The sequence below is a fragment of the Canis lupus genome, chromosome 20, assembly GCF_011100685.1.
Source record: "Canis lupus familiaris isolate Mischka breed German Shepherd chromosome 20, alternate assembly UU_Cfam_GSD_1.0, whole genome shotgun sequence".
Lineage (NCBI taxonomy): Eukaryota > Metazoa > Chordata > Mammalia > Carnivora > Canidae > Canis > Canis lupus.
The window spans coordinates 16998332-17010827 of NC_049241.1; the positions used below are offsets into that span (position 1 = coordinate 16998332).

A 12496-nucleotide genomic window follows, 5' to 3' on the forward strand; every position below is an offset into this window, starting at 1 on the left:
GAGTTCTTACAGAAAGCATCCTCTTGGATCCTTTTTCTTTTTCTTGTTCCCAGCCCCACTTCATAATACCTATAATTACAGAAGATTGTGAACAGTTTTGACAAATAAACTATTGATATCCAGCTGGCAATTAGATCAAAGCTCAATTTGTAGAATTTCTTTTCTCATTCTCTACTTTTCTCCTGTCATTAAGTAATATTCCCTCTATTTACTTCCTCTTTATTTATTCCTTATATATTTCAACTTGGCTCAGTATAAAAAAATTCAAAAAGGAAATGGAGTACTTCCAGACAAATTAAAAGCTCTTTTCTTTATTCCTTTTAATAGACCAGTAATACAAACACATGTGAAAATGTTTCATTGAGTTTGGAAATCAATGATAAAAATTAAAAGCAAGAAATTTGGAATTTTTTTAAAAAGCATAATAAATTATATATAATGTTTGTTTACAACAACTACGTTTTTTTTAATTTGACCTCATGTAAAATTTTTAAGGCCATGTCATTTTTTAAATTTCAATTCAATTAATTAACATATAATTTATTATTAGTTCCAGAGGTAGAAGTGATTCATTAGTCTTAATATAATAACCCAGTGCTCATTACATCACATGCCCTCCTTAATGTCCATCACCCAGTTACCCCGTTCCCCCCACTCCCCTCCCCTCCAGCACCCTCAGTTTGTTTCTTATGATTAAGAGTCTCTTATGGTTTGTCTCCCTCTCTGATTTCATCTTGTTTTATTTTTCCCTCTCTTCCCCTAAAATCCTGTTTTGTTTCTTAAATTCCACATACAAGTGAGGTCATATGATAATTGCCTTTCTCTGACTTATTTCACTTAGCCTAATACCCCCTAGTTTCATCCATGTCATTGCAAATGGCAAGATTTAATTTTTTTGATGGCTTTGTGTATATATATATATATATATATATATATATATCTCCATTCATCTGTCAATGTACATCATGGCTCCTCCCACAGTTTGGCTATTGTGGACATTGCTGCTATGAACCCTGGGATGCAGGTGTCCGTTGTTTCACTACATCTGTATCTTTAGGGTAAATAACCAGTAGTACAATTGCTGGGTCATAGGGTAGCTCTATTTTTAACTTCTTGAGGAACCTCCACACTGTTTTCCAGAGTAGCTGCACCAGCTTGCATTCTCATCAACAGTATAAGAAGGTTCCCCTTTTCCCACATCCTTGCCAGTACATGTTGTTTCCTAAGTTGTTAATTTTAGCCATTATGACCGGTGAGAGAATTCTATATACAAATCAAAATAACAATTAAGTTTTAAAAAAATAGAAAACTCATTTTTAAAATATACCTAAGTTTGGGGTGATTTTAATGAAGTTTTCCACTTTTCTCTATTAACCAAATGCTTTTAATGAGCACACAGTAATTATAACACTAAAATGAGGGCTCAAGAGTTGTTTTTGCACCTGCTTATACACATATATGTAAGAGATTGTCCACTTCCTGAGGCAGGATCCAGATCTTATTTACCCTTACTGTGCCTGCCTAAAATATATGAGATACTTGCTAAATTTTTCTGAATATGTGAATTTCATACATATGTTCACAAAAGAATATACTCTGCAAAAATGTAGAAAGTAAATAAAACTTTAAAAACCACTTCCCCCCCCCCAAAAAAAAAACACTTTCCCCCTTGTTCACCCAAAGATAACTCAGAAATTAAATTTTCTGCCATACTTATTAAAGAAAATGTGGGTCTGAATATGTAAAACATTGATCTGAATATTGCTAGGCTTGTTGCAATAATGAAGGATAACAGAAAAAGAACTTTCAATAAATCTCATTAATTTTATCAGTGTCTATTTGAAGCCAGCTATATTCACAGGTTTTAGTGGTTCCAACAAGTGCCAATGGAAGCAAAGCATTACATTTTCTAAAATTTACTTTAGAATACTTACATCATAAACTGTGTGAGTTATGTAGGTGTGACTGAATTTTATTCCACCACATAGTGTAGTTAGGTAATATTTGAAAGGTTTTAATTAGGACTTTGCTAAACTTCCCATTAAATGTAGCAGAACCGGCTACCTCAAGTGCTTCAGCTATCTTTATGTTTCAAAATATCAGGTGGCTTGTTAATGTTAGAATTTTTCACAGACAAACCAGTGGTATCCAGTATATAGGTGGATTCACTAAAAATGTTTGTCCACACGCAAATACCCTTTCATGAATAGGGTATAATAATCAAGCAAGCCCTACACCTACAGACACTTCCATTGCAAATCTAGGCTTAGGATTCCACTCATTCACACAATGAGACTTTTTTTTATTGTTTTTTTCCTGATTCCGGTTGGAAGGATAGTGAATCCTGTAGCTAGAACACCACATCTGCCACTAGAGAAACTTTCTTACAGAGTTCTATCACAGAACCTCAACATTTTAATGTCTGGGACTCCAGTGAGCTGAAAGAATAGAGTATAAATGTGTGTATACTGTCTGCATGTGTGTGCACCCACATGTGTATAAGCACATGTGTACACTTAATGGCTACTAAATTTTTGTTCATCTAGGGGAACGTCAGCCTAAGACTGTCCTTGTCAGATAACACCTGTGTGGGTTATGAGCAAGAACTAAAATGTTCATATTCGGGGGTAGCCCGGGTGGCTCAGTGGTTGAGCATCTGCCTTTGGCCCAGGGCGTGATCCTGTAGACCCGGGATTGAGTCCCACGTCGGGCTCCCTGTATGAAGCCTGCTTCTCCCTCTGCCTGTGTCTCTGTCTCTGTCTCTCTCTCTGTGTCTCTCATGAATAAATAAATAAAATATTTTTAAAAACTGAAAATAATAAAATAAAATAAAATAAAATAAAATAAATGTTCATCTTCCTCTGAGTCTTAGAAACTACCAATATTTACAAAAAGCACCTAATGATGGAAAAAAATGAACAAATGAGATTAGGTTGTGATCCAATAAACATCAAGAAATCATTACATGCTATATAAACTCCTGTTTGGAGGCCTTGTCTCATAAAAGATAACTTTTTAAATCTGAAAAAGTGACACACCATTAACCTTAAACCTAGTCATTGGGGCGCCTGGGGGGCTTAGTCATTAAGAGTCTGATTCTTGATTTTGGCTCAGTTCATGATCTCAGGGTGGTGAGATCAAGCCCCGAGATGGTCTCCATGCAAACTATGAAGCCTGCTTGGGATTTGTTCTCTCCCTAGCCCGCTGCCCGCTCCCAACCTACACACATGCTCTCTCTCGCTCTCTCGCTCTCTTGCTCTCTCTCTCAACAATTGGTACTGGATGGTCCTTGAGTGTGGTTTTATTTTTCTTTAATCATCATAGGCACTTAAGGATCTTATCATAACTAGGAGGGCCAGCATCATTAACGATTTCTAGTGAATATTAAACACATGAACCAGAGACACTGATGTATTCCTTCAGGGAAGACAAAGCTGTATTATGAAGATAACCAGTTCAAGGTTTGGGGTATCTCATTTTTTATTTCTATCATTATACTATTTTACAACCATTTACTATTTTTTTAAGTTCTTCTGTTTCATCCTCACATTTTCTTTTTCAGTTTTTGAGGCAAAATCCAAAGCAATTTATCAGTTAAAAATGCTAAAGCTTGTATACTAAATTTCAGACTTCTTTTTTCCTTTGAAATTTGGAGTTTATAAAAATATCTCTCATCAATTCAAAACTTTAAGGTGAAACATAATGAAGGAAATCAACTGTAATCAATGAAATATAGGGCATATGAAAGAAATAGAATTCATGCATAATTGCAGTCTAAGTATTGTCCAAGTGGTATGTCTTTACTCAAACTCAAAAGAAAGGCATAAGCAGTTTTGTTATAAATAATCTAATTGATACATGAATACCTCAGAATGTTAGAAATTTTAAGCTTGACACTATACAAATCCTAAAAAGCAATCCTATTCTTTTAAAATCATAAAATACAAAGTGATATTTCTAGGTAGAGAAATTTATAAATAGCTTATAATTTCCTTTAGCTCATCATCACTTTGATGATGGCATTAGACCTGACAAAGTTGATTGATCATCCTTATACTTTTATGAGATGAATTAATGCAAAATCCTAAACCAATGACCTAGATGCTAAACTGTTCAGATCTCGTACTTGTTTCCCATGAATAGGAAATAAGAATAAGAAAGCAGAATCAGCCTTATATGTCATTCTGAACTGTCTTCTTTTATTTGTATAATAACCAGTTGGATACAATTTTCTGGGGTAAAGTTATACAGCTTACCTAAATTCATGTGTTAACAGTAGAAAATAATCTTACAACTTCTGATTCCTTTTTTAAAAGATTTTATTTATTTACCTGACACACACAGAGAGACAGAGAGAGCGTGCACAAGCAGGAGGAGCAGCAGGGAGACAGAGAAGCAGACTCCTTGCCAAGCAGGGAGCCTGATATGGGGCTCAATCCCAAGACCCTGGGATCATGACAGGAGCCAAAGGCAGATGCTTAACCAACTGAGTCACCCAGTGCCCGTGACTTTTGATTCCGATACACACTTATTTTTTTAGAAATTGTACTAAATTTTTATCACATACCATTTTTAAATTAGTTTTTATTTTATAATAAAAACACATCCCTGTAAAAGTCCAAAGGAAAGTAATGAAACTTATTACTATATAGAACTTTAATTATAATTTAGCTTGTTAATTAAAAACAATAATTAAAGATTACACATTTCCCCTCTTCCTTCGCACTCTGGATAACAAGTCCAGAAACTTTTCTGTAGAAATATATATAATATATAATACAGTGTACAATTTATCATTACTACATAAATGCTACCATATATGTATGATATTCTGTTAAGTAAAAAGGCAACTTACAGAGTGATATTCATTGAGCAGGTAAGGTTTATGGGGCTCTTCCTGGGAAAGACAGAATTTATTAGTCATTCTAATTTCAGCTGAGGAAAAAATCATTGAAAGAAAACTATTGAGCAGCCCAGGTGGCTCAGTGGTTTAGCGCCACCTTCAGCCCAAGAGCGTGATCCTGGAGATCTGGGATAGAGTCCCGTGTGGGGCACCCTGCATGGAGCCTGCTTCTCCCTCTGCCTGTGTCTCTGCCTCTCTTTCTCTCTCTCTCTCTCTCTGTCTCTCATGAATAAATAAATAAAATCATTAAAGAAAAAAAGAAAGAAAGATAACTGTGAAAGATTTCAAACTTATCTGGCTATACAATTACAATTTGGATGGAGATCACTGCCAGTGTTATGAATGTTCTTAAGTTCATCAACATTTCACCATTAATTCATTTATCCTGACTTTTTTTTAAGTACCAAAATGGAGTCACTTGGACTAAGCCTCACATCAACAAAAAAAGACTTAATACCTAACAAAACTGTAGTTTCAATCTCTTCCAGGATTGTAATCTTAAAGCAGTTATTTTGGAAATTCCTGGTCAGCAGTAGTGAGGCAATTGGCCTGATAGACCCATTCTAAACCACATAGATGAGATCCATCCACTTTTCCCTTGTTCCTGCACTCTTCTGCCTGAGGTTACCATTTTGTACGGCATTTCAGAGCTCCTTTCTACTTGGTAGATGGGATGTCGCCCCATTCACGAATCATTAAATAAAACCAATTTGATCTTTAAATTTCCTAAACTAAATTTTGTTTGCTTAAAATTTATTGCCCTGAGTACAAAGAATATTCACTCTGGAACAATTTTCTTTTACATTATATTTTATAATTCTAAAGACACTACTATGTTCATTGATATATCTGGAGTCACTAATAAGTGACAGTGACCCCCCAAAAAAGGGTTATGTGTTTGGATCAAACTTCATGTGAACTACAAGTGACTTTTTAGCCCCTCAGTACTTGTTCCTTGTTCTAGAGCTCCTTCTCCTAAATGAGAGAACTCAAACTATCATTCTTTGCTACTAAAATACTATTAATAAATGACAGCTGCATATATACTGTTTTCATAAATATTGTGGTTTGTCAGGCAACCTGAATTCAATATAGCCAACAGAGTCAAAAAGGAAGTAAAGTGAATCCATGACCAGGTGTAATTACAGTACAATGTATTATAGAATAATTTGATAAATAAAAACTGCCACCCAGTCACCCAAAGTGATTTCTTTTTGGAAGAAGATCCCCAGGCAGGAAGGCAATTTCCAAATAGTAGAAGCATAGCAATGACAACTATTTTACGGCAATGAAGCACTTCTTTAGAAGAAGTGATTTTCACAGCAAGAATTTTGCATTTTGTTCCTTATACTTTTAACTAGACAAGGCTGAGTCTCAGCAAAGTGCTATGTAATTGCAGAAGAATCCCTTCTCTGAGCAAACAAAAATCACCTCCATTAAGTGTTGAATCATTCCATGGAGGATAATGGTACTCAAAAGGTAACTGCTGGTTCTAACAAGTCACTTTTGCTTGTTTATCAGGTTTGAATTGCCAGTAGGAGGTTGGCTATGAATTCTCTTAAGCAGGAAAAAAAGTGTTTGTTTGTTTGTTTGTTGTTTGTTTTTGCATTCTCTTGATTTAAAAAAAAAAAATTCTCCAGAGATGAGTCGTCTGCCATCTGAAGCAATAGGTGATACCAAAAAAAGTGGTCTGGAGACCAAGCAAGCCATGTGTATTTGTGCATGAAGGAAAAGCTATGCAGAGGCCTTCTTGAGGCTCAGCCCATTCCTAACACACATCCTCCAGGGAGATGATGAATCCCATCTGTTCATGATCTGGTTCCTCAGCACTCCCTATCTGGGCTGTATTATCTAGGTGTGAAAATTAATAAAGGGAAGCCCCACTAGAATTAAGTCAAGAGGTTTGGCAGGGGGAACTCTCATGTCCTATCATTTTTTGTCAATTGCAGACCCAATTGAGACAGACTTTGCACACTTGGGTGCACACTTGGATTTACTCTCTCAGCAGGAGGAAGAAAGGCTGGCAATAGTGTAGCCAACAAGAAACAATCATAACTTAGCTAATTAAAAACCACTATACTTTAAACTTCCAGTTTACTCCAGTGGACTTTTTGATTATAACAGCCTTCCCAGCTCCCCTTTTCTTTTTTCTTTTTTTTTTTTTTTCCAGCTCCCCTTTTCTTACATAAAAAAGCCTTCCTTTCCTTTGTTCCTCAGACTATGGTTTTGCCATCGCTTGGTTTTACTGGAGGGCCATTCTCTGCTCCTCCTGAGTAAGTTCAACTTTTTTTTTTTTTAAGATTTTATTTATTTATTCATGAGAGACACAGAGAGAAAGAGAGAGAGAGGCAGAGACACAGGCAGAGGGAGAAGCAAGCTCCTTGCAGGGAGCCCGATGCAGGACTGGATCCCGGGACTCCAAGATCATGCCCTGGGCCAAAGGCAGGCACTAAACCGTTAAGCCGCCCAGGGATCCCATGTCCCTGAGTAAGTTCATCTTTTGCTGGTAAAATAACTAACAGTTTTGGGACACTTGGCTGGCTCAGCGGTTGAGCGTTTGCCTTCAGCTCAGGGCATGATCCTGGAGTCCAGGGAACAGGTCCCACATCCGGCTCCCTGCATGAAGCCTGCTTCTCCCTCTGCCTCTCTCTCTCTCATGAATAAATAAACGAAATCTTTTTAAAGAATAACTAGCAGTTTTATTTTAAGGTTAACATAGGTAAAGAAGATCTAGGCCAATAATCTTTTAAAAAGGAAAATCTTCAGGGGTGCCTGGGTGACTCAGTCAGTTAAGTAGCTGCTGAGGTTATGATCCTGCAATCCTGGGATCAAGCCTCATGTTAGGATTCCTGATGAGCAGAGAGTCTGTTTTCTCCCTCTCTTTCTGCCCCTCCCCCCGGCTCATGCATGCTCTCTCTCTTTCTCTCTCAAATACATAAATATATTCTTTAAAAAAATAAATAAATAAAAAGGAAAGTGTCAAAGGCACTGTAAGAGTCAAGGGCAGGCCACTCTAAGATGAGCCACTTTGAAATGAAGATTATTTTATGTTAAAAAGCAACCAAACCCCAGTCGATTCAGGAAAAGCTCTTTACCTCTCCACTTGACTACCTAATCTAGACAGAGGACTTGCTCCAAGAAGAGAGCTATCATTGATAACTGCATTATGATATGAACTTGGTACAGTAGACAAGGGCAGAGTCTTGGTCAAAGTCCTCTGTGTCCATTGTTTCTGAATGGCTCACAAACATTTCTTTACCAAATATTTACTCGTTTTCATCTTCTTGAGGATTGCATTCATTCCCTTTAAGGTCTCAGACCTCTTCTTAGATCAGAATAAGGTATATACCTCATTTTGCCTCATTTTGTTTGGAATTTGCACATTTCTGTGGATTCTCCATACTCACAAAATTAAATTGGACTTTGTCCTATTAATCTGTCTCATGTCAATTTGATTCTTAGTCCAGCTAGAAGGGCCTTAAAGGGCAAGGTAGGTTTTTCTTCCCTGACAGCATCTCACTACTTTTAGAATACAAATCAAAAACGTTCTATGTCCCACAAATTCTGAATGGTCTTGGCCCTGCGCACGTCTCCCTCTCTCTCCTCCTTGCTCATAACTGCCCTCAAACTCTTCACTATCTCTTGCCACATGATTTCCCTCAATCGAAAGCACTGTTTACTCCCTTCGCTTTTTGCCTAGATAACTTTTTTATGTTTCAGGTCTCAACCCAATTTTACTTCTTTTATTTTTATTTTTTTATTTTTTCCCCCAGTTTTACTTCCTTAAGAAGCCTTCTAATATCACAGGGTTTGGGTTATATTGTTTGTTTTTTTCCAGTTTGGAACACTTGACCAATATCTCCCCATTGCCTCCATCCCCAACCCCTGGTAATCACTATTCTACTGGATCTCTGAGTTTAGGCTTTTTTAGGTTCCACATGTACGTGAGAATATACACACAAAGGTTGGAACAGCATTTGTCTTTCTCTAACTTATTTCACTTAACATGATGCTACAGTGTATTATTTGTTTACCTAGCTGTGTCTCCTCCAAGACTGAAAGCTCACAGGATGCAGGAATGTTCCCTCTTACTTATCCTTATGTAGTATCTCACACATGAACAATTGTTTGGTAAATGTCAGCAGAATGGATAAACTTGAAACTTGTACCGATTATATTATATACTAAGATTTTACCTTTCTCATAATATTAAACTATGTTATAGCTTCACTATTGCCTTGAAAATACTATTTTTTTAAATATTACCATCTATGAAGAGACTTATGTGCCATGTACCATGCTCATAGTTTCAGATTCATGATCTGTGGTATTGATTTTGTGTTCCTCTCCTTAGACTATAAAAAAATATGTGAGGGCAAGGGATTTTTTTTTTTTTTTTGGAAAGATTTTATTTATTTATTAGAGACAAAGAGAGAGGCAGAGAGAGAAGCAGGCCCCATGCAAGGAGCCCGACCTGGGACTCAATCCCAGGTCTCCAGGATCACGCCTGGGCTTAGGCAGCGCTAAACCACTAAGCCCCTGGGGTTGCCCGAGGGCAAGGGATTTTTTTAACTACTCTCTGCATCCACATCACCAAGAAAACATGTAGAAAAAATATGGTTATCCAGCAAGACTGCCATTCATTCTATCCCTTTACCAAGGTACCACTCCTCCTGAAATGTAAGGTAATGGCACTGACTGACGGGAAAGTTCTTTTTTTATGAAATGTTGACTGTCTAGCTTTGTCTATGGCAAACAAATTTGGAATCTATGGTTTATGGGGCATGGTGATTTGGAGAAGTTATGCAATTATCTGAATATAAAATTGAGATTTTTATAATCTAAACTCCATTTGTGCAAATAATGAAAATGTCACACATCACTTACAGATCTCCTCTGTAAAAATGGGCCCAGCACATGCTCTGATGCAGCAAGAAAGAACTTGGAAGCTTCATTCACCGGAATTCAAGGACTTCTCCTTTAGGTAATCATATGGCACAGGAAAAACAGGAAGACATTCTTGACCTCCAGTGAATAAAATTCTCAGGTCCTCTCTTGTCAGACCATGCATTGGGACCAGTTTTATAGGGCTTCCTGTGCCTCATGATTAAAATTTTAGCAAATCTAGATATTTGGTCAGATTCTTAATTTACAGGAGGCTGTTTGTAATGTTTTTTTTACTGGAGTTTAATTTTGTTTGTAATAATTTGACCCATTGTATTACCTCAGCCTCCAATAGGTATTTCTTAAAAGAACACATTTTTTAATGTCTATTTAACATAATGGGCTGAAATTCTGAGTTAGACCTCATTGGATATATCTTTTCTTTTAAGATTTTATTTATTTATTTATTCATGAGAAACACAGAGAGAAAGGCAGAAACATAGGCAGAGGGAGAAGCAGGCTCCCTGTAGGGAGCCTGATGTGATACTCAATCCCAGGACCCCAGGATCATGACCTGAGCCAAAGGTAGATGCTCAACCACTGAGGCACTCAGGTGTCCCTCATTGGATATATCTGATGGACATTCATATGTTGTCCCTTTCCAGAATTATATATTGATAATTATATTATTGATATAGTCTCCCTTTCCAGAATTATAACTACTGAAAATAGCAAAGAAGACAAGTTATATACATTGAAATGGAAGTAACAAGTCCACTCAGGAGGTTTACTAACATAATCACAGGTAACTGTCAAGAAGCCATCTAATATACTCTACCTCTGGACCTTATACCTATACCAGATCTACAGAGTTGATTTGTATTTTTTTTAAGATTTTATTTATTTTTTCATGAGAGACATAGAGAGAGAGAGAGGCAGAGACACAGGCAGAGGGAGAAGCAGGCTCCTTGCAGGGAGCCCGATGTGGGACTTGATCCCTGGACCCCGGGATCATGCCCTGAGCTGAAGGCAGATGCTCAACTGCTGAGCCACCCAGGTATCCCAAGAGTTGATTTGTATTTTGAACTCTAATGCAACCCTATAATCACTAAACCACAGAGATGGCCCAGATAACATTTCCTGCATCAGAGTAAAGAATTCACAATATTACAATCAATTTGATTCCTGTTGTTAGCCAAGGGTCTGTTTCTCCAGTCCCGCAGAGATGAGGCAAGAATGGAGCTCTCTTTGAAGCTAACAAAAGCTTAAGGTCAGATCATCTCCATGGGATATAAAGCAAACCAGGGAGAAATGACAGCCAAATGGTATTTGAAGTGTTCCATCAGAACAAGGACTTCCATAATACAGATCATTCATGCATTATTGGATGGCTTTGTTCTCTCACCACAACGTTTGAAGTATTGTATGGTTTCAAAATATATGATGCCTTCCTTCCATTGGCTGAAAATAGCACTATTCTTTGAGAATTGTTATTTTATTTGTTCATACCATATTGAAAGGCACTTACAAATCTAAAATTAATTTTACTCACAATTCTCAAATTACAATATGCCTCCTTATAAAGCCAAAATGTTCTACATGGCAAAAAAAAAAAAAAAAAAAAGCAAATGCAAATATAACATTAATAGTATTATAATAATGATAGTAATATCACTTTAATTTTCTTACCACAAATTACACTTTTCTGATCTCTTCTCTTCCTCTCTTCTTTTTTTTAATTTTTTTTCTTCCTCTCTTCTTGTACTCATGTCATGCTTTGATTCTTTTATCTCATTATCTCTGTCTCTCTACCTCATATTTATTTCCCCATCCTCTAACTAGGACTCGGTTATAGTCCTTTCACTTGGTACCTTTCCAATCCATGTCTTACATATTAATTTCCAGATTCCCACATATCTTTTCATTTTTCTCTAATACACATTTTCTCCTCTACATGCTTCCTATCACTTCACCATATTCCCCTGAATTCACTATCAATTCTACTGTTGTAATTATACACATATGTATTTCAAGAAATGTAAAAAGAGATCTCATGTACATTGGTTTAACTGCTCTGCTCTAATTTAAGTCTGTATTATCTGTATTTTGTTCTTGACAGGATAGACAACCATTATGTCTAATAATATTTTTATGTCTAATAATATTATATATTTTTATTATATGTCCACCTCTTCTCATTTTTTTTAATAGGTTCTAACAGATTTTGTCCCAGGTGTGTGCTCATAGTCTAAAAAAGCACTTAGACTCTCTGACCTCTTCAGGTTACTGTGACAGGTGTAAGAGATGAACCTGTGACTCAAGGGTGGGCAGTGAAAACAATTCCCTAAGAATTTCTATACCTTCTTTTCCTTTGTGGTCATGAATCTATGAAAGAATGAGTCAGAAACTACCAATGACCATGGTTCTACACTCACAGAGAAGTAAATGAGAAAAGAAGGGAGAAGATAAGAAAAGAGAAAAGGAAAAAAAGAAAGAAAAGAAATGTACACAAATGAAAGAGGACTTTAACCACTTCCATTTTGACCTCAGTCTGTATGTTCTAAGTTCTTCTTTCCAGCTTCTTGTTTAAATCTGGCAAAACCCGAGAGAAAATCATTCCATGATGGGAACCCAAACTACCCTTTGTTGAGTTACCTACATGATTGACCTCAAAACAATGATTAACCTGATCTTTACGACCCAGCTGCA

At 36.6% G+C, this 12496-nt stretch overlaps 1 protein-coding gene across 3 annotated transcripts in view; it reads right to left on the reverse strand.

The window, feature by feature from the left end:
* Nucleotides 1-12496, reverse strand: part of CHL1 (cell adhesion molecule L1 like) — a 194974-nt gene that overhangs the window by 85410 nt on the left and 97068 nt on the right. The window contains exon 3 of one of the 3 annotated variants that reach the window (XM_038565829.1): nt 4856-4897. The exons of the other annotated variants lie outside the window; for them this stretch is intronic. The gene's annotated coding sequence lies outside the window, so the exon portion shown is untranslated. The remainder of the gene's footprint in view (nt 1-4855; nt 4898-12496) is intronic. 3 annotated transcript variants of the gene reach the window in all.